We start from the raw sequence: 22,891 nt of genomic DNA, 5'->3' as shown, positions 1-22,891 counted from the left end.
AACTTTGATAGTCAATATCTTTTGACTGAGAATTTTTCATGAGATGAGATTCAACAGTGTGCAAGAATGCATAACAAAGAATCTATAGGCTTAAATTTAGAGCTTGTTCAAGGTGTTTGGATCAATTTTTAGAGCTGATCATAGGACCCCATGGCACAAAATTCACAAGTTGCAGAAAAAGGTGAATTAAGTTTTAAAATTTTAAGAAATGAAAGAAAATTGATTCCAGTCAGTATCGGGCAAATTAGTGGATCAATTTAAGAAATTAGGTGTTTGAAAATGAATTTTTTTTTAGCCAAACCCACATTGGGGCCCAAGTAATTGCACCAGGCTGATAAGATGTTGGAAATAAAGATATTTTGGTATGTGAGTATTGTTGCAAATCAAATTGTTGAGCAGGGTTTTATTTATGATGGGTCATGAAGAATTTCAATGTGTCAAAGGTGCTCTAATATCTATGATAAAATTGAGTAAATGCAATAGGGAAACTCATTGAATTGTTTCTCAACCTTTTATGCCACAATGGAGGATTACCAACAACTCTCTTCAACCTATTGAATGGAAGCCATTATTGTATACAAATGACTAATACATGTTACATTTTATACTCTGGCAACAATGTTGGTGGCAGTTTATCACCTTGTGAGTGGCATGTTTATAGTGCATGAACCCCTTAGAGGCAACGAATTCATGCCCATGGAACCTATCCCTCAGCCAGTTCATCTTGGTGAGGTCATAAAGGAGGAATTAACATCCTATGATGGAACAGATCCTAAAAAGCCCTTACTCATGGCAATCAAGGACCAAATCTATGATGTATCTCAGTCCAAAAAGTTTTATGGCCTAGGTGGTCCATATGACTTACTTGCTAGAAAAGATGCTAGTCAAGCCTTGGCAAAGATGTTGTTTGAGGAAAAAGATTTGGCTAGGGATCTTGAAGGCTTAGGTTCCTTTGAATTAGATGCTCTTTAGGACTAGGAGTAAAAATTCATGGGAGAGTGTGTTAAAGTTGGGTAGATCAAGAAACTTTCTATTAAAGAAGTGGAAGTCAATAGATCTGATAATGCACCTGATGCTGAGTATAGCACTAGGAAGCTACAAGTCAAGAAGGAATCATTTGGTGATATAGTTGAGGTAGTGGACATTGCTAAAGAAGTTGATAGGAAGGGGCAAGACAGTTGATGCCAATTAAAAAGAGGAGAAGACCATGCAACACATCAGAGAGGAATTTTAAACAAGGGAACTCATGGCAATACATTTGTAGTGAAAGAAAGAGGGTGGCACTATTGAGCACAAAAATCCACATCAATATGTATATGGAGGATGCCTAGGTTAGAAGAAGACAAAAGTAATTGGTTTAATAGTAGTCCATGTCATGAAAGCCACAACAATGAAGAGGCAAGGTTACGTTAAGAGGAAGCCCATGTCCTACAAGGAATCTCATGCCATTGGAGGAAATATTGAGGGAGTCACACACAACAAGGAGAAACCCAGCATTGGTTCTAAACAGAGCAAAAGGTAGATGAAAAACAATTATCCCACATGTATTGGGTTGGGCAGATTTTAAAAGTTTAAATACAATATAACTCAATATATTAAGAGTCTATAAGACACTGCCTTTTAAAAGGCAAGGCTCATGCGTTGAGGGGCCGACATGCATCTAGCTAAAGATAACTTAAGATAAATTCTAAAAAAATGTGTCGAATAAAATGATGACATCATGTTGATATGCCAGAATAATGAATCAAATCATGACACGTGGTAACCTACAGATGAACCGGTGGATGACAAGTGGTAGGAAAAGCTCAATTGAGATATGGATTACAAGGTGCTAACATGGCATGGGGGACACATGTTGCAAAGGTGCTTCCCTGCATACTCATTCAGCACCCTACTGACTATAATGTGGGGAAGCACCTAGTTGACATGTATCAGCAAGCCTCGGCCAGAGATGATGTGGTAGGCTCTAATAGAGCAATGATGTGGTGATCTGGTAGCGGTTGGGCAACTAATTAGAGGCCACCACATGGCGGTGCCTAGAAAAAAAATTAGAGGCTACCACATGGCACTTGGGTGTGTGGTGATGTGGTGAAGTTTGACCATTTAGAGGTCAACATGTGGCAGTCAACTAGGTCTAAAAATGATGTACCAACTCTTCAATGTATTTGTACAAATATTGCTTGGCTGAAAATAGTGATTCATAATAAGACTATCATTGGCATAAGAAATACAATTGGTAATATTAAGGGTCTTAGTGGAATTCAAATTTTCATGAAGTTTAAATCAGTAGTTATGAATCTTGATGAGTAATTTAGACCTAATAAGTCTTCATGGCCAATGGTACTCTTAGAATTTTTTATGCCACATTCAATTTATTGGTCAAAAAAGTCAAGGTTAGATAATATTTTTGAATTCCAAGATTTTATCATGGAGATTGAATGTGCTTTGAATGCTAATGAATCAAATGATAATTAATGCAATGAATCCATTGAAAATGGTATTGAAGATGAAGAGTCTTAGTTTTATGAATCAGAAGATAGTAATCAACAATTTGATGATAGGCATAATGTGGATTCATCTTGTTATGATGATGATTTTAAAGAAGAGGAAAGGTGTAACAATAGTAAGTCTTTCTTCTAGTGATGAATGTGAATGTGCTAAGATATCATTTGTTGAGGGATTGTCTAAAGAAGAAGATGTATGTGATGTTCAGAGTTCTATTTTTTTAGAATGTGTTACTAATAAGTATGTTGTTGTAAATGTGTCAAACCATCTAGATAATAATAATAGCCAAGGAAAAGAAACTAGTGATGAAGTCTTGTTAATTGTTTATGAGATTTTAGATTTGTTCGCTCATGACTTTGAAAGGAATGCAAATCTATCCAAGGATATTTGTAGTTTTTCACATTTTTCCTTTTCATATGGTGAAGTCATTTCCCCTAAATTTGATGATGAAGAGGATATAGTTTTAGAATATGCTCTATCAAGTTTTGGAGGTGTATGTGATGGAAGTTTGTACATCGATACAGATGATGACTTCTATGTTGAGAATGAAAATGTAGAGATAAGGTATATTGCTACTTCATTATCTTCTTGTTTTCATGAGGTCGAGATACATTCAAATTGCTCATGTGATTAGGAAAGTAATAGTAATGAATTGGTTCATTCTAATGAGTTATTTGAGGGAAACATTGATATGGATCAGCATATTGTGAAAAGGCAATTTCATGATGATTCTTGTGATTTGGTATCTAATCACTTGCTGGAATGTGAAGAAAATGCAGTGTATGTTCAGTCTGATTTATGGAGTACTGATATTAAAAATAAGCGAAAAATAGATTTTACATATTTTTCACATCTAAATGTGCAAGGTGAGTTACAAATTGATTCATGTAACTTGTTGGATGTAGTAGAGTACCAAAATTTTGTGTTTCTAGTTGAAGGTGTTCATGAGTTAGTTAGTGGTGATTAGTTTCAGTTTGATATCAGTAGTTATGATCACACTGATTCATATTTTTCATGGTGAGCAAGATGAAGAAAATAATGCTGATTTTTATATGCACTATGAAAGTGATAATAATAGTTTTTTTTTTCCTAATGAAGTGATTGAAAGTGCTAATGTGTTGGGTGAAACAAAGGAGAATGAGAGTTTTAGTTTACCTCAAGAAAATGTCAATTAGAATTATGTGTATGATAGAGGTAAGGAGTTTTCAGTGGCCTGGGGCCATCGTTTGTACATAGTAGGAGAAGTTTTCTTACTTCCAATAAAGCTATGCAAGAGAAGGTTTTTGTTGTCAAGTGTGTGGTATGCTTCTTCTAGAGATCTGAATCCTTTCCATGCCTACAAGGGACATGCATCCCTAGATAGAACCATTATTGGGACTCAAAATTGAAGCCCCAATTTTGAGTGCCATTAAAAAATTAAACCCTATAAGCACTTTCTAATGCATGTGTACCTAGTAGTACTTGTGAGGCCTAAGAGGTGTTTAATGTTTCTAACACCTTGCATGTACTTGTACCTAAAATGTCAAGAAAACTTTTCGGTGGCTTGGGGCCATCGTTTGTACATAGTAGGAGAAGTTTTCTTACTTCCAATAAAGTTGCACAAGAGAAGGTTTTTGTTGTCAAGTGTGTGGTATGCTTCTCCTAGAGATCTGAATCCTTTCCATGCCTACAAGGGACATGCCTCCCTAGATAGAACCATTATTGGGACTCAAAATTGAAGCCCCAATTTTGAGTGCCATTAAAAAATTAAACCCTATAAGCACTTTCTAATGCATGTGTACCCAGTTGTACTTGTGAGGCCTAAGAGGTGTTTAATGTTTCTAACAGCTTGCATTTAGTATATCCACTCATAAGATAAATTTTCATTTTGATTAATTCCATGAAGTCATGTTTTGAGTAATATCCAAATCTACATTTTGGCCTATGTCAAATAGTGAAAGGAGGCCTTATTTGCAATTGAATATCTCACACCCATAAGTGTTTCATGACTCACCACTTTGGGAGTGTTTATGTCCATACCAAAGAACCTATGTTTCATTTTTTGAGTCATTTTGAATTCGTTTGACTAGGTTTTGAATCCCTCAAAGTTGGTCATTTATCATTGTCATGTTGATGCAAATTGTTTAGAATTCTAGAAGGCCCTATTTGACTTGTTATAACTTTGACCTAGTTGACTGAAATGAGAAAATTCCTTTTCTATTGCATTCTAGTGGTCAGGTACATACCATTTTTCAATTTTGAGCTTATGAAAAATCCATTTGATTAGTTCTCAAATGTAATTCCAAATGTAATTTGTAACTTTTTACTAGTGTCAAGAAGTGCAAATTGGTCGGTACCCCTATTCATGATGGCATACCTCTGAATACATGATAGGTGAGATCAAATGGATTGTACCATTTTATTCTACTCTAAAAATTCTTTAAGTATGCTAGTTTTCAAGTCATGATGAATCTATCTACACACTTTCCTAGGTCCATTCTATTTGCAAAAAACATTTTTCTACCATTGTTTCTAGTTTGCAAATTCTAAGTAGCCCACTTTGACCATTTGCCAAACAATCTTAGTTATTCGTCATGAGACCTAATCACATATTTATGTTTTCCTCATGAAATGAACCAATGTCCCAATTTTTGTGCTCCCATGTATCAATTTGCCCATTTTTTTAAGCCAAAACAAAATGTGATTTATTGTTTTCTAACGTGTTTTCTTGCAGGCAGTTCTAAGATGGCAACTTTGATAGTCAATATCTTTTGATTGAGAATTTTCCATGAGATAAGATTCGACATGGTGCAAGAATGCATAACAAAGAATCCATAGGTTTGAATTTAGAGCCCAGTCAAGGTATTTGGATCAATTTGTAAAGCTGATCAAAGGACCCCCTGGCACAAAACTCACAAGTTGCAGAAAAAGGTGAATTAAGTTTTAAAAGTTGAAGAAATGAAGGTAGATTGATTCTAGTTAGTATCAGGCAAATAGATGGATCAATTTGAGAAATCATGTGTTTGAAAACAAAATATTTTTTAGCCAAACTCACTTTGGGGCCTGACTAATTGGACAAGGCTAATAAGATGTTAGAAATAAAGATATTTTGGTATGTTAGTATTATTGCAAATCAAATTGGTGAGTAGGGTTTTATTTATGATGGGTCATGAAGAATTTGAATATGTCAAAGGTGCTCTAATATCTATGATAAAATTAAGTAAATGCAATGGGGAAACTCATTGAATTCTTTCTCAACCTTTTATGCCACAATGGAGGATTCCCAACAACTCTCTTCAACCTATTGAATGGAAGCCATTCCTGCATACACAAGAGAAACCCCTATTACATTTTTTACTCTGGTGGCAGTGTTGGTGGTAGTTTATCACCTTTTAAGTGGCATGTTTATAGCACATGATCCCCCTAGAGGTAGGGACTTTGTGCCCATGGAACCTATCCCTTAGCTGGTTTAGCTTGGTGAGGTTACAGGGCAAGAATTGAAATCCCATGATGGAACAAATCCTAAAAAGCCCTTACTCATGGTAATTAAGGGCCAAATCTATGATGTGTCTTAGTTTAGAATGTTTTATGGCCCAAGTGGTCCATATGCCTTGTTTGCTAGAAAAGATGCTAGCTGAGCCTTGGCAAAGATGTCATTTGAGGAAAAAGATTTTGCTGGGGATCTTGAAGGCCTAGTTCCCTTTGAATTAGATGTTCTTCAAGACTGGGAGTACAAATTCATGGGAAAATGTGTCAAACTTGGGTAGATCAAGAAACCTAATGTTAAATAAGTGGAAGTGGATTTGATAATGCACCTGACACTGAGCATAGCACCAAGGAGGTACAAGTCAATGAGGAATCATTTGGTGATTTAACTAAGGTAGTGAACATCGCTAAAGAAGTTGTCAAGAAGGGGTAACAAAGTCCATGTTGATTGAAAAGGGGAGAAGACTATGTGGAATGCCAGAGAGGAATTCTACACAACGAAACTCATGGCAATATGTTTGCAGTGACAGAAGGAGGGTGGCACTATTGATCATAAAAATCCATGTCAAGATGTATATGGATGATGCTCAAGTCAAAAGAAGACCATAGAAATCAGTTTATTAACAATCCATGTCATGAAAGTCACAGCAATGAAGAGGCAAGCTTGCATTAAGAGGAAGCCCACATCCTACAAGGAATCTCACACAATTGGAGGAAATATAAATGGACTCCCACACAACAAGGAGAAACCCAGTATTGGTTCTGAATAAAGCAAAGGGAAGATGAGAAGTAATTATCCCACATGTACTAGGTTGGGTGGATATTAAAAGTTTAAATATAATCCAACTCCATATGTTAAGTGTCTATAAGACACTACCTTTTAAAAGGCAAGGCTCATGCTCTGAGGGGCCCACATGCATCTAGCTAGGGATGACTTGAGATAAATTTTGAATAAACATGTCGAATAAGATGATGACATCATGTTGATATGCTAGAATAGTGAATTGAATCACAACATGTGGCAACCTATAGATGAACTAGCGAATGACAAGTAGCAGGAAAAGCTTAGTTGAGGTATGGATTACAAGGTGTTAACATGGCATGGGGGACACATGTCATGAAGGTGCTTCCCCACATACACAAGTAGCATCCTATTGACTATAATGTGGGGAAGTTCCTAGTTAACATGTGTCTACAGGCCTTGGCTAGAGATGATGTGGTAGGCTCTGACAGAGCAATGATGTGGTGGTTCAATCACAATCAGGCAGCCAATGAGAGGTTGCCATGTGGTAGTGCTTGGCAAAAAAATTAGAGGCTACCATGTGGCACTTGGGTTTGTGGTGAAATGGTGAAGTTCAACCATTCAAAGGTTGACATGTGGTGGTCAACCAAGAGGATTGACCCAAAATTTAGGGGTGAACTAGAAACTTTAAAATAATAAAATCATTTTTCAAAATGCTCATGTACCAAATTTTTAAATTAAAAAATGATATAAGCTATAGTTTGAACTTTGGGAAATTTTAAATTTTTGAAAAATAAAGTGCAAAGCTAAGGCAATAGTTGGGGGTACATTTTTCAAAAATGACATTCAAGGAGTTTCTGATTAGCTCATAGAGGACTTCAATATACTGTCAAAACTAGGAAGAGACGAGCTATCCATTTTTGGAAATAGTTTTTATAGAGGTGGTCATTGGTGCATGTTATAGGGGGTTTTGTGCTTTTAGTGGGATTCTCAGTTCTAGGAAATGATTTCATTAATGTAGTTACAAAATTTAGTTGGTAGTTGGGATGCATTTGATTTGCTTGGTTAGATCAGTTTGTCAAAATTTGATGCATAATTATGTATTCTACCTCTAGCTTTTCACAATTCGTTTTCTTTTTTATGGAACTTCTTAGAGATTTTTTTCTTTTGCAATCAATTATGATTTCTATCAAATATCTAAGATACTTTATGCTTTTGGGATGCAAAATGATGAAGGATTTGATTCACCGATTGCAAAGAGAGATTAGAGAGATGTTTTGCATCTAGAGAGTGAAGTTTTCTAAGTGGACACATGTCAGATATAGAATAGATCCAAGAATTCATCCTCTTCTATATCTTGCTTTCTCTCATTCATTTTAGAGGTTCTAGTTTTGGATATTTTTCTCATTGTCGTGATACTAGGTTATTGTTGGATTTACTTCCTATCTAATTGAGTAGAGCTCTAGCAGTGAAGGCCACACATCCACTCTTATGTAGATTTCATTTCATTTTATGTCTTGTTTCTCTGAGATAAATGGAAATTAATGATAGATCATATGACATATTTTGAGTTTCATTTAGTGTTACTAGTTAATGTATTAATTATTCCCAAGGATAAGTACAAAAGGTGATTTACAATGAACTATTTGTGTTCTATTATTCTATCTCCTAATTCTTCATATGCTATTAGCTTTTTGATTGAATGAATAAGGTTCATTGAATCTAAGGAATCTTGCATGAGTTGTATGTCAGATCTGTTGTTGCTTTTAATTCGAGTTAAGTAAATGCTTCAATGATCTGATAATGTTTTTGGGTGCATGGAGGGGATGCTAGTAAGAATGGAGTTTGGGGATTTCAATTGATAAACTTAATTGTAAGGTAATCAAGATAGGTCATCCTATTGGTAGTGACTCTATGTTACAATGGATAAGGCACTGGTCACTAAATCAAATGCAAGCTAAGATGAAGATCATTTGCACAAATCTTTTAATCAAATTAGTTTAGTTTACACATTTGTAGTGGGCTGAAAGGAATTAACCCTCACTTAGCTTATGGGTTCATAGGTTATGATTTGTAGCTATTTCATTACTATGTTGTTGCATAAGTATTAGAAGATAAAAGGGTTTCATCTATTGTTAATAGGTTTAGATTATACATTTAATTATACTAGTACCATATATTAGAACCTCAAGGTTAACCTACCTAGGTCTTTGCAGAGCCTAAAGTGAAGAAGGAGTTATGCCTTATAGTTGGCCCAAGACTGCAGTTGAGTGCATCCATCATAGGAATTTTCTAGCCTTAGATGTATTTTTTTGATTTCTTGGTTAATTTTTAAATTTTTAAATGAGGAGCCAACACTTCAAATGTTCACACAAGTTTTCCTCAACCAATGGATCCAATCTGGTAGCATTATTATCATAAAGAGCCCAAAGAAGGGTAGGAGGCTGAAAATTCAATGGCATCCATAGTTCCTTTCTAATTTGTCGTCCCAATTGTATATACTTATCCACCCTATTAATAGCTACCTCATACTGATAGGTCTATGTGGTTCTACCTTTTTGAAGGCTTCTGAAAATCGGTTCCATCGATTCCTAGGCCTTGCAATAGCTCTTTGTAAGGCCATCATGCTTACATGATTTAGCCTATAGTGGTAATGGTTCAGATTTCTCAAGATCTCTATAGGTATCTAATTGCCTATCATAATTTATCTCATTGTGCATCCAGGACATTGAAGTTCTAAGGTGAACATCCCCTATGTAAAGTAGAGGATTCCACTCTGTCTCATGTGGAATTATGAAATTATGTAAATAGATTTCACACAACAAGTTCTTTTTCCATGAAGAAAAAGTTTGATGCACATTGTAGAAATCTTAAGAATTTTTAATTTCACAATCAACATCCCTTATTGTCATCATCAGTTGAAATAGTAGAAACTACTACTTCAGACAAAGGGAATACACCCTAGGTGGTGGCCTACAAGGCATCGTCTAGTTAGCTAACTTTAAAGCTTTATTCATTTGTTGTTTCAGTTTCTCATGTTGCTCTTTCAATGACTCAATTTCCTCATCTTTATCAAATATTATTTTTTTCATTTGGTCCCTTTCTTGCCTCCACAAAGCCTTTTGAAAAATGAAATTATTGTAGAGACCACATAATTTAGATTGAATTGTTGATGAAGGGAATTCTTGAGCCATAGATTTCTTCTTTTTCTCCTTAGCAACTTGCTAGAAGTAATGGTTATTCCAGGATGATCTATAAGGTATGATAGAAACATTAGAATATACAGGGAATGGTGGCATGGTAGGTTGATCATTTTTAGGGGATTTTTCTAAGAAAATAGTGGGGTCTAACTCACACATTTCCTTACTCCCCTATGGCATTTCATTAACAGACTCATTTTCATTTGTTTCCACATTTTGGGGTTCCAACTATATAGGAAAGTCATTTGGAATATTCTCAACTAATAATTTTGTATGAGATTTTGAAATTGAAGCATTAAGGTTTTTAGTGGAAGCTGGGGATACTCAATCTCACATGCGAGGGCTTCTATGCATAGGAACCTCTTTAGCTTCAACCATTTGGTGGGTCTGCTTTGGTTTAGGTGTGACTAGGGTAGATGCTGTAGGACTGGTTGCTATAGGAACAAACCTTTTTCTCTTTGTTACTTTAACAAAAGGGTTTTGGGCTTCCTTTTCAAGATTAGGGCTTCCTTTACCAACCTTATACTTGCCTTCATCTCTTGAAGAACTAGGTATATCACCTTCTAAAATAGGCTCAATAGGTTTATCAGAAGAGGGTAATGTTGGTTCTTTTTCTATTTTAGCTAGATTCTAACTAGGCATTATAATTTCTTCCTCATTCCCTAAATTTTGTGGAACAGGGTTGGCTTGAGGCTACAAGGTTTTAAATTCAACAAAGTATGTCCACAATATAGGTGAGGAATCCCTAAGAGACCTTTCAACTAAAATTTTGATGAAGGCATGATGAGAAATAGAATTTTAATTTCCTTTTTAAGATTACTCAACACTAATACACAACATATTATAAAGAAAACTAGGGACATTAACTTGAATTTTATGTCTTATACAACTGAGCAGCTTAAAATGGTGTACATGCAAGTTTGAAAACCTACCTTCACAGGTCAAATACCTAATGATATGAGTTTCCAATTCTAGATATTGAGCTAGAAGAGAGAGTCTTTTACACCCTTGCTTTGAAATCTCCAGTAGAGGGCCACCCCACTAAGAGAACTGCACCTGTGAAGACCTAGCATCATGTTCATTTGGATAATGCTCTGAATTAGCTAGTAGTCCTGTGACTTCAATTATCTACTCCTCAGTAGCAATTAATTTTAACCCCCATATTATGGCTTCCTCGTCATCAAATGTTCTCATAAACTCTATCGCTACTTCTTCATTGAGCTCAGTTAATTGCACGAAGTAGCCAAGCCATCCACAGGCATACAATCATTAGACTGCATCTATGTCTACAAGTAAAATATTACAAACAATCGGCTCATATCTTTGCAACTATCCTCCCATCTTCAAAATGCTTAGCCTCAAATTTCTCTATTCTCACCACCCTAATCAATTTTACCCCCTTTAACACTTCTACAAATACCCTCTTCTCAAAATTTCAAATTGATCTTTCTAAGAAATACCAATACCACATTCTCTTAACAAGACTCTGTTATGTTTGACATGTAAAATAATGATACAATTAATTATGAAAGACATCAAGGTTTAACTAGAACTGTAATCATAATAAATCATAGTCCTCATTTAGTCATGTGGATCACAAAAGATCTTTCCCAAAATTGTAATGAAAAGGTACAGCAGATACGAAAAGATTTTTAAAATTAAAATTAGACCACTTCCAAATTATAACCTATAACATGGACATGACTAAGGTGATGTGGAGATGACATTTGGAAATTAATACACTTTCTCGACCCCCCACTAAATTTTGACAAGTTTCCACACTTAAAAATTTTGGTATAGGAATGAGAAAATGGCTTAATGCTTAAATGATACATTTTATGCAGTGTTATATATAAATATTAAATCTATCCACTAAAAATGAATGATAAGTAAAAAAATGTTGTACCTAAAATTTGAGAGCATAATTTTGCATGCAAATTGATGAGGTGGTGAAGTCTAATTACTGCAAAAAAGGTGTTGATGGTATGGTTTATTGAAAGCAGTAAAAATAGAATTTGTGGGTGAAGTGGATTGTGAGAAGATGATAGATAAAGAAATGAGATGATATGATATGAAGAAAATGAAAAATGAATGAAAGAATGGACCTCAAATTAGATGAGAATTTATTATGAGTGCTCGGTGAGGGTTTGTCATGATATGGCTGCAAGAAGAAGGTTTTTAACTTCTACTACAAGAACAATGTCAACTAGTAAACTGTTTAGTTATTAACTATTGTAGGAACTCATCTTTGGTATTTGGTTTATGATAGAGTCAAAACCTATGGCCATTTATAGGTAATTTGAACTGGACAGGAGCAATGGTTGTTAACTAGACTGCTCCATTATTGAATACATGTTGAATTTCATAAGGCCCTAACCACCAAGTCTACAACTTCCCTGGATTCTCTTTGAAATGGGAATTGTATAGGAGAGCCCAATCTCCCTCTTGGAATTGTTTATTACTAATATGGACATCATGCCACTTCTTTTGCTACTATTTAATGATCTCTATTCTTTCCAATGCTATCTTTCTCTTTTCATCTAGTGAGTTCAAGTGGAGAAGTCTCTCTTGTTGTGAAATAGGAAGACTTATGTTCAATTTGAAGGTAGTTCATAGTGTTTTATGTTCAAATTCAATAGGCAATATTGTTGCTTTGTCATACAAAAGTTAAAATGGAGTGAATCTAGTTGTTGTCTTCCATGTAGTTCAGTATGCCCATATAGCTTTAGTTAACCTGTTGCTCCAATCCTTTCTATGTATTTGCACTGTCCTATCCAGAATAGCCTCAATTTCTATATTGGTGACCCCTACTTGCCCATTTTCTTTAGGGTGACAAGGAATGGATTTTTGGTGCCTTATAATGTATTCTTTCATAACTTTAGTGATCAAGTTTGATGTGAACTAGGTGCCTTGATCTGTGACAAGTTCTCTTGGTACTCCATAGTGTGTAAATATTTCCTCATATAAGAATTTACCTACTTTCTCATCTCTTGAATTTTTCATTTCCCTAACCTCCACCCATTTAGTTAAATAATTTGTGCATACTAAGATGTAGGATTTTCCATTTGATGGTGTGTCAATTGGACCTATAAAGTCCCACTTCTCAAAGGGTCTTACAATAATCTATGGATTGAGTGGCATCTCATCTAACTTGGTTGGTCAGCCCATCCTCTAGAATTTTTCATTTTTGGTGGTATAATTTGTTGCATCCTTATGTAATGTTGGCTAATAATATCTAGTTGTAAGTGCCTTCAGTGTTCTTTTTGCTACAAAATGTCCTCCACATGGTTTGTCATGATACACATGTAGTATGTCATGTATCTCATCCTCTTTGACACATCTCCTTATGACCTGATCTGGTCCAGTATAAAAGAGATTGTTATCTATCCATGAATAATAAAAACTTTTCTCTACTAGCTTCCTCCTGTCTTTGTGAGAGAAGTGTAGGGGCATTCTATTTGTAGCAAGATAGTTATCTATGTCTACATACCATGGTGTATGAGTTGTTATGTGGAACAAGTGCTCATCTATAAAGGTATCTTCAATTGGAGTTAAATCTTCATCAGCAAGGTGCAATCTGGAAAAATATTCAGCAACAATGTTGGACTTGCCTGGTTTGTCAATAATGGTAATATCAAACTCCTACAACAACAAGAGTCATCCTGCCAATCTAGTGGTTACAAAAATCTTGTTCATTAAGTACCCTATAGCAAAGTGGTTAGTATGAACAAAAATAGGATATCCAATTACATAATGTCAAAATTTGTTCAATGCATAGACTATAGCTAAAATTTCTTTCTTAGTTACTATGTAGTTTAGTTGAGGACCATGGTAGCTTTTTACTAATATATTAGATTTCATTTTCAAAGTTAGCAAGCTTCTGTCCTAATACAACACCTACAACATAGTTTGATGCATCAGTATATATATGAAATAGAATTGACCAATCTAGTTGCTTCAGAATTGGTGTCATGGTGAGGAGTTTCTTAAGTTGCAAGAAGGCTTCATTACATGTGGGTGTCCAATTCTGAATTTAGCTTCTTTACTCAATAGTATATACAAAGGACTAGCTATTTTACTAAAATCTTTGATGAAATGCCTATAATAGCCTGCATGACCTAAAAAAGATCTTACATCCTTTGGTTTTGTAGGTATGGGCAATGTTAGAATTACCTCTATCTTAGTTGGATCCACTTGTATTCCTGTAGTTGATATAAAATGACCAAGGACCACTCCTTCCTACATGAGTATGAAACATTTCTCACTATTGAGTGATAGATTATGTTCTTTGCATCAGACAAGAACCTTTTCAAGATTTATCAAGGCTTCCTCAAAGGTGACTCGAAATGTTGTGAAATCATTCATGTGTATTTCCATGTAGTCATGTGATATATCAGTAAAAAAATTGATCATAGCTCTTTAGAATGTCGCGGGAGAATTACACTAGCCAAATGGCAAGATAGAATACGCAAAAGTACCCCATGGGCATGTAAATGTGATTTTATCTTGATCTTAATGAATTATACTTATCTAATTGTAACCACTATACCCATCAAGAAAAGAAAAATATTTCTTACTAGCTAGAGTGTCCAGAACTTGATCATTGAAGGGTAAAAGAAAGTGATCTTTCTTGGTTTCTTTATTCAATTCTTTGTAATCTACAAAAATCTTCCATTTCCCTCCCTTTTTAGGTACTATAACTAGAGGTGATAGCCATCTACTATTAGACATAGGATATATAAAACCAACATCAAACAAATTTTGCAGTTCAGTTTTAACTATTTCTCTGAGTGTTGAATTAATCCTCCTTTGGGGTTGGTGGAGTGGCAGGCACCCTTCATTGATATATATTCTATGAGTGCATAATGTAAGACTTAACCCTTTCATATCCCATAGTCACATGCAAAATTCTTTTCATATTTTTGAAGAAACTTTGTTAACTATTTCATCTATTTGGGAGGCAATTTGTGATTGATATGGAGATTATGACTTTTTGACAACTCAACAATAGTTGTGAGATCAACCATAGCAATTTTAGAGATCGTACTTGTATCTAGTTCACATGGTAAGAGTTGATGGATAATGTCTGGCTCCTTAAGTAGAAAAAAAATCTCATTAAATTCCTCATATGCAATTAGCTTCAACACAGAACTATCAGATACATCCTTTTCTACCACACAAGTATTATTAAGAATAATTTGAAGTATTAAGAATATTTTGAATTATTGAATCTTCCTCTTGTAGCTTTAGAAAAGATTGTCCATGAAACATCATAAGTTGTGCTATAGAGTTTAACTCTTCCTCTCCATCCCCTAAATTTGGTCATATGGATGTCCTTAAATTTGGTTGGGGTTCTATTAGAGGATACAGGTCAAATTTCTTTGTTGCCTATCCATCTAATATGGTCATACTCCCTGACTTAGAACTTATATTTGCATTGGTTGTAGCTAACCATGGTCATCCTAAAATGATAGGGTAACTAGATAATGCTTGCTCATCCTCTCCTTCTATCTTGATGTACTCAATTGGAAGATGTTGGTTCTCCATGGTAGTGACCAATTTTCATTGACAATATTTCTTCTACTTCTAGGAGTGTGGATAGTACTTAACTAACTACACCTTAGCCTCTACATGCTTCTTCTTTGCAGTCATTGTGTCAAGATGTGTAGCATCATTTATGATGTCCTATTTGAAATCTAAGAGTAGATTTGATATCTCAAGCTTTGAAATAGCCTTACTTATCCCTTTAGTGGCTATGGACTAGTGTCCTCTACCTTTCTTCATAATTGACCTTGAGTAGTTAAGACATATTTTCTTGAGGTCATCCCAAGAAGATTGATATACATCACCACTAGCCATCAGGTCTAGTGCTTCTAGACAATTATCATTCACCCCTCTAAAGAAGAGTAGTTTCTATGAATCCTCTACCAGTACATGTTGGGGGTTATTCTACAGTGTATACAAGAAACATGAAACATAGTCTTCCAATATTCCATCTTCCTTTTGTGATAATCTAAAGATGCCATCTCCTCTTGAATTATTCTCCTTGCAATACTCTTTGTTTTTATCTAGAAATGGAGATTTTATTTTATCCCAAGTACTTGTTGCAGTGGCTCCTAAGCCCATGAACCATCATAAATCTGATTCTTTTAGTGTTGCTAGAAACAACTTGAGCTTTATGGGCATTGGTGTTATAGTCAAAGCTACAATAGAGTATGTCAAACACATACAAGAAAGTATCAAGATCTTTAGTTGCAAGGCCATAGAACTTAGGAAGAATAGCTATAGGTATATTTTTGAGGTTAGTATTGGTTATGAGGCTTGGGAGAGGAAATGGAAAAGTAGGTTGTGCAATTACGGAAGGTATTTGATTATGGGGTTGCTATTGAAAAGGAGCATTGACTATAGGATTGTTAACAATAGGTGGATTTGGTCTAGAACTTTCAAGAAAGTTGGCCAACATTTCAGTAAAAGGTCGAAGACCACTTCTGTCCAAAGGATCTGCTCTGGAGGAAGATCCTATAGGAAAATCAAGGCTTGTTTCCTCAAAAGGCAAGTCGGCTTCTTCTTCAATTTCTTTGTTCAAATTAATAAAATCCTATGGAAGAAATCTCCCATATTCATCTTGTTGTATTCCTCTTTGATGCATGTAATTGAATTGGTGACTTGTTAATCAAGCCCACAACTTTGCAATTTTTAGCTAATGACCTAATTTGAAATAAAGGACTCACGAATGTTCCTAGTTTGACACCATCCCTAGAAACAACACAAAAAATGTATGGGTTTCATAATATATGAAGATAATCACTCCATTTTGTTCCTCAAGAATACTATATCTATTTTGAAGACTATCTATTCCATCATGAAATGCACTTGAATTGTCAACCCAAGGATGTAAGACTTGAAATGGGTCAGCACAATATGTGCACTAAGTTCCTTTAAGAGTCTTAACACCTATGTTGTAGGAAAGTAAAATTCCTAAAAAGAATCTATACTACTATGATAAAATAGTAAACATGCTTAGACTAATAATAGATAACTATAGAAAGCTTTAGAAAATAAATCTAAACTATTTAACAACTCAAAACATCCACCATGATCATTTTCCACAAGTGCTACAGGAACTTTCACAATAACAATGTTGCAGGACTAATACAGTAAATCTATCTTGAAAATAGGAAATTGAAAGGAATGAATCTACTCTACCTAAATCTATTCCACCTCCCAAGTGGGCCCCCTTGGTTGGTTTCAACTAACTAAGAACACAATTATTTCAAAATTAATCTTTCATTAGAATCCTTCTTTGATTACATCGAATGAATAATTCATGAAGAGCAAAAAAAGAGTAACTTCTAAATCTTAAACTAACATTGTCTATTTTCTCATTACCATTTACTAAGATGATCCAAAATTGATTATATAGAGGATTGGATACTTATTAAAAATATGACATAAAAGCCTTGAACAAACATTGCCAAAAAAGAAGGTAGAAGATCAACCTTGACATAGTACATTTATTAAGCAACAGAATAACAACTCGCAGGAAATATAGCAAGTCAGATCTTCCTAGATTTTTTGGAATAGTCACTCATCTATAAGTGTGGCTTATCCATAGGAACTGAATTGTACTTTCCTTGCCATGATTTATCTCCATCATCTTCTTCCTTTAATATAGTAATCACCACCCTTTTGCACTACCTTTCATTTCCTGAAAGTTATAAACATCTGGAACACATATGCAAGATAATATTCCTACTCTTGTTCAGGTATTAGAACATAGCTTTAAATATTTATATTAAATACTACATTATATGTATAATATTGAGCAAAGTATGGCATACACACTACCCATAGGTTTAGTAAGTTCTAGTTGTCTCTTGCATAAGTTCACAAGATATTTAAACAAATGTTTTAGTAGTGTTTTTCACAAAGCACAAAGAGTAATTCTAAACTATAAAAACTATATCAAAATTAAGACATTAATATGCCTCATCAATGTCCATAATTTTGACAAATGTGGCAATATCTTTTAAATCTTTGTGTTCTTGAAGTCTTGGTTTCGTATTCATGTTCCTATTGTCCTTGCTTGTTACACTTATGAGAGAAACCCATTAATTTATGCATAGGGTTCTAATTCGCATTGTTGCTCCTACAAACATTTGTTGTATGACCTAAATTTCCACAATTATGAAAAGTATATTTGTAGTTCTTAACTTTGTTGTTTCTTTGTTCACCAGTTTTAGATGATTCTCCTTCCTCAGTATTGGTGTATCCCAATCTAGTAGTGCCATTGTTAGATCTAGGAAATCTCATCAATTTCTCAATGTATTTAATGGCTTCTCTAGATTTGTTGAAACATTTAGAAAAATATTTTTCTCTTCTTAGTTCATTCCTCAGTTGTTCATTATGTAACTTCAGAGCTATGGTCTTGATGTCCTTTCCATTCAATTCATTATTTTCAATCATCATTTGATACATTGTTTCCGGTTGCATTTTAGCAATCCTTTGTACCTTTGATGTCTTCTCTTCTAGTTTGTTGGTCAGTGTCCTTTTTTCATCTTTAATCTGACTTCTTCTTCCTCATATTTATTTTTTTGCTTGGTCACCTCACATAGCAATATTGATTTGACTTCTTGTTCTATCTTAATATTTGTAACCTCTTCAGTTAGGGCACCATTCCTTTCCATCAGATCTGCAACCGCTACATCAAACTCACTTGAGTTTCCATCTGCAAACAATTCAGTAGTGTCTTCCTCTTGGTAATGTGTGTCATTTCCTTGAATAGCTATCTATTTCCATATTTTTAATGAGTGCTTCAAGTGATCTATTGCTTTATTGAGTTGGTATAGGACAAGCTAGATTTTAATCTTTTGGTTCTCAATAACTTTTTCCAACTTGTAGATTTCCATCTTCAAGATCTTTCCTCAACTACAAAGCTTTCCTTTCCAAAGAACAAGGCTCTGATACCAATTGTTGGAATTAGCAATAGGGAAAGTAAACTCTAAGAGGAGGTTAAATCAACACTTCAAAACTTTAACTACAAAAATATTAACCACACATCCATCTCACAATTTGCATATAAACTGAAATACCAAACTAAACATATTCAACCATAGCATGAAACATTTAACACATATGACACAAGATATTTAGTTACCCAGAAACCTTCCAATGAGAAGGTAAAAGTGGGGTGGGGATGACACCCACAAATCTTCAGTACTGCATATGTAATGTGATGGGGACACAACCCAAGCACAGAATGGACACAACAGGAAAGGGAAAATTTTATTAACTATGAGAAAATACTAATACATTTAGTACAGAGAAAATAGATTTCAAAACATGCCCAAAGGGCTTACAATAGTATAAATCTAGAGATAATTTCTCCTTTTAGTACCTACTTTCAAACTCCACTTCGAACTGCCTTTTACAATACCAGAAATGTTCTTAAATAGACCCCGGAGGGTTAAGGATTAGGAATACATTCTAGAAAGTGCTAGTAGGAATCCACCAACCAAATAGAAGGCTCTAGAAGTCACATTAGAAGTTGGCACAAAATTAGAAGAATCCAAAAATGGTAACCGAACTTTCGAGAGGCATAACTTTTGAACCATAGCTCCGATTGACAAACCGTTTACATTTTCGAAAAGCTCTCAAAGTGCTCTATAGCCCTATGGACCAGCTTCACTCATCCCCCATTTTTTGGCCCTGTTCAAGGTCATTTAATGCTCCTAACCTGACTTTGAAGCATTCTTAAGATGTCTCCAAAAATTAAAAAACTGCGATAACTTTCAAACCATGGGGCCTTTTACCTAACTCTTTTTTTGGAATGCTCTAAATTACAATGACAATCTTTCGACCAATTTACATCTTCTAGTTCACCAAAATGATGGCTCAATTACATACTCCTATTTTTTTGGCATTTACACATATCCCAAGGTGATTTAAAACTCTATCTTAGAACACTGGTAGTGGAACTATGAGAGTTGGAACCTTTATTTGACCCAAATGGGTATCCAAAAATGAAAACACCTAAAATAGAAACTAAGTCTAAGTACATTTTTTTGAGTGACACAGGATTGCCCTTATACCTTTGGATGCTCCTGCATCATAATGTGTAGCTAATTAAGGTTACAATAAGTTTGATTATAAACTACACTCTACCTTGTAAAAGGTTTTCCCTAGTAAAGGCTTACAAAGACTATTAGACCTCTCACCCTATTAAAGGATTTCAACACACTACTAAAATTGTGTTTGGTTAAAGGACTGTAATTTACAATAAACTAAGCACCACATTGAAGGATTTAGAAAAGCCTACTAGGACTACTCGATTAAGATATTCTCACTAATTTACCTATTAGAATGTTTCAACCTTGATCCTTCAGTTAGCACCTTTTTGCTAGATACCAAATCTCCTCTTTCTTGATGTATACTTGATCCTCTTGATTAGATTTATCACTTCTATCCTCTCTCTACTTTCCTTTATTCCCTCTAATTGATTCTACAATTCAATACTTTTACATCTCCTTACTCACCATGAATTCTCTTTCTACACATGCAAAACCTCTCTCTTTGTACACTAACTCTTTTGTGGTTTTCCCTCTTAAATAAGATGTAGGTAACATAAGGTTAGGTAGGAATCAACGACTATGATTCACCTTTTTTTTTACTTAATTCATCCCTTTATCTAATTGGTTGCATTACTATATAGGGATTCTCAATGTAGATCTATTCTTATCTTTTAGAATCATAAAATAATCCTTAAGTCAGCTAAAAAAATCTTTAAGTCAGCCCAAAAATGGTTTACATAGTATTTTTTCTATTACAAACAACTATGTTCAAAATTGTTTACTTAGCACTTGACGCCTCTGATGCTCGGCATCTATTATATCTTTGATATTGTAACTCATCCTCTAAATGACTTGGCATCTACTATTCACTCAAAATTTGAATCATTTGGTATGTATTATCTTACTCATCACTAGAGTGACTCAGCATTAACTATCTGCTTGGCACATAATAGTGCTTGGCACATACTGGTGCTCAACACATACTGTATATTTTGTTCAATATGCATTATCTGACATCTTATGCTTGACATACACTAATTGTAGCAAGATTGTTGGAAGCATGAATGTTGATGATATTCCTATGGGGGAGTATTGTAGATATGTTACTATGATACTATGTTACATTCATGACTAAGTTTGTTATTGATGTCAACATAGTAGTTTTCTGGGGTATCTAATAGAAGAACAACAAAAAGATCAAGTTGGTACAGATGGCTAGTTGAGTATTCTAACTATTTGAGGTTATGGGAGATACATCTAAGTATCTAGTATATGTAGTTAACAATGGAAGAAGAAATGATAAGTCTAAAAGAAGTTATGTAAGTTTTGGTGATGTCTATTCTGAGATAGAGTTTATAGAGATATGTTCTGGTAAACTTGTTATATCTCCTAGAAAATTTGATATTCTAAGAATCAAGGTTGAGGATGTAAAGAAGACATGTTAGTGATGACATGGCTAAGTTAACTCATCATAATATTGTGTGTACAAAAATTTATTCAAGTTGCAAGGGAAAATATTAATGTTATTCCTAAGTTTAATGTGTTCTTAATGTGGTCTGATAATGATTAATTGAGAAGGTCTAATAGCCGACTTAGGGAATTTTTTTGAGGACTTGATATAAAGGAAGGACATCTTCCTTTATCATGTGGATATGAGATGACATGGAAAAGTAATTTTGTAAGCAGTACAAGTGTGAAATGCAAAGTTAAGCATAGCAAAGTGGAAGTGAAGGAAGCTTCATTAGTAGGGTTTCACTAAGTGATCTGAGGTTTGATATTTGTATCCAAGGTTTGATAGTTGAAATTTCATGTTTGGGAAATGGGCTCATCTTGCATATATTGTACTACAACTTCTAATAGGATTGTAATAACTCCTAATAGGGTTGGAATATCCTAACATAGATTCAAAGTTTCCTAACAGGGACTCTATGTACTAAATGTTGTAATAGACTCCTAACATGGTCCATCTGCTAACAAGGAATATTTATATTAGTACACCATCTTGTGGGCATCATTTCCACTGGGGTTTTCCCTCTGATCAAGGGATTCCCTAGTCAACATATCTAGTGTAATTGACTATGTGCATTTTATTATGGTTGTTGTTTACTTTGGTTGAATGGTTAAGTTTGTTTAAAGAAGATAAATGTTTTAATTTTTGGATAACTGATTCACCCCCACTCCTCTCATTTATCTTAGTAGACTATTGTTTCTAACAATTGGTATCAGACCATCAGGTCCTTGAAGATAAATTTTAACCACTTTGGGAGATCCATGGTGAGCATGTTTAGGAAAGATGGTCCAAATTTAGATGGAACAAATTATGACATCTAGAAGGAAAAGATGAAGACAAATTTTTTGTGTATGGGTACAAGATATTGGATCTTGACAAAATCAGTGAGGACAATCATTGTTGAAAAGAATTTGGAAAATTTTGCCAAAGATGAAAGAGATCCTTTTATGTGTGACATGAGAGCTAGAGAAGCATTATTGATTGTACTTCCTAAAATTGAATACAATCAGGTAAAGTCACTCTCTACTTCACATTTGATTTTGAAAGCTTTAGAAACTAGTTTTGAAGGTGATGCACATTTGAAGAAGTTAAGGCTACAAAGTTGGATTTGTGCATTTCAAGATGCTAAAATGATGGAAGATGAATCTATAAGAACATATGTAGGTAGGATATCAGAAATTACTGCAAGTATTAAATCTTGAGGACAAACCAAAGAAGATGATGAGATTATATGGAAGATATTGAAGACTCTAACAGCACCATTTAAGTCAACAGTTTAGATGATACAGTTATTGATATCTTGTACCAAAGATTTCACAAAGGATTCATTACTTGGAAGACTTGAATTAATTAAGAATGAGCTTAGAAAGTTTAGAGAATTGACTAGAACAAAGATATT

The 22,891-nt window shown here is 34.5% G+C and overlaps 2 pseudogenes; both read left to right on the top strand.

The window, feature by feature from the left end:
* The first annotated feature begins 522 nt into the window (after nucleotides 1–522).
* LOC149575125 (membrane steroid-binding protein 1 pseudogene) lies at nucleotides 523–1,182 on the top strand (annotated as a pseudogene).
* Nucleotides 1,183–3,196: 2,014 nt separating this feature from the next.
* On the top strand, nucleotides 3,197–6,275 carry LOC149575124 (membrane steroid-binding protein 1 pseudogene; annotated as a pseudogene).
* The last annotated feature ends 16,616 nt before the right edge of the window (nucleotides 6,276–22,891 follow it).

Source organism: Cupressus sempervirens, chromosome 2 (genome assembly GCF_028749045.1).
Source record: "Cupressus sempervirens isolate cs-2001-9-10 chromosome 2, ASM2874904v1, whole genome shotgun sequence".
Taxonomy (NCBI): Eukaryota; Viridiplantae; Streptophyta; class Pinopsida; order Cupressales; family Cupressaceae; genus Cupressus; species Cupressus sempervirens.
This window is presented reverse-complemented; position numbering and strand designations above follow the sequence as displayed.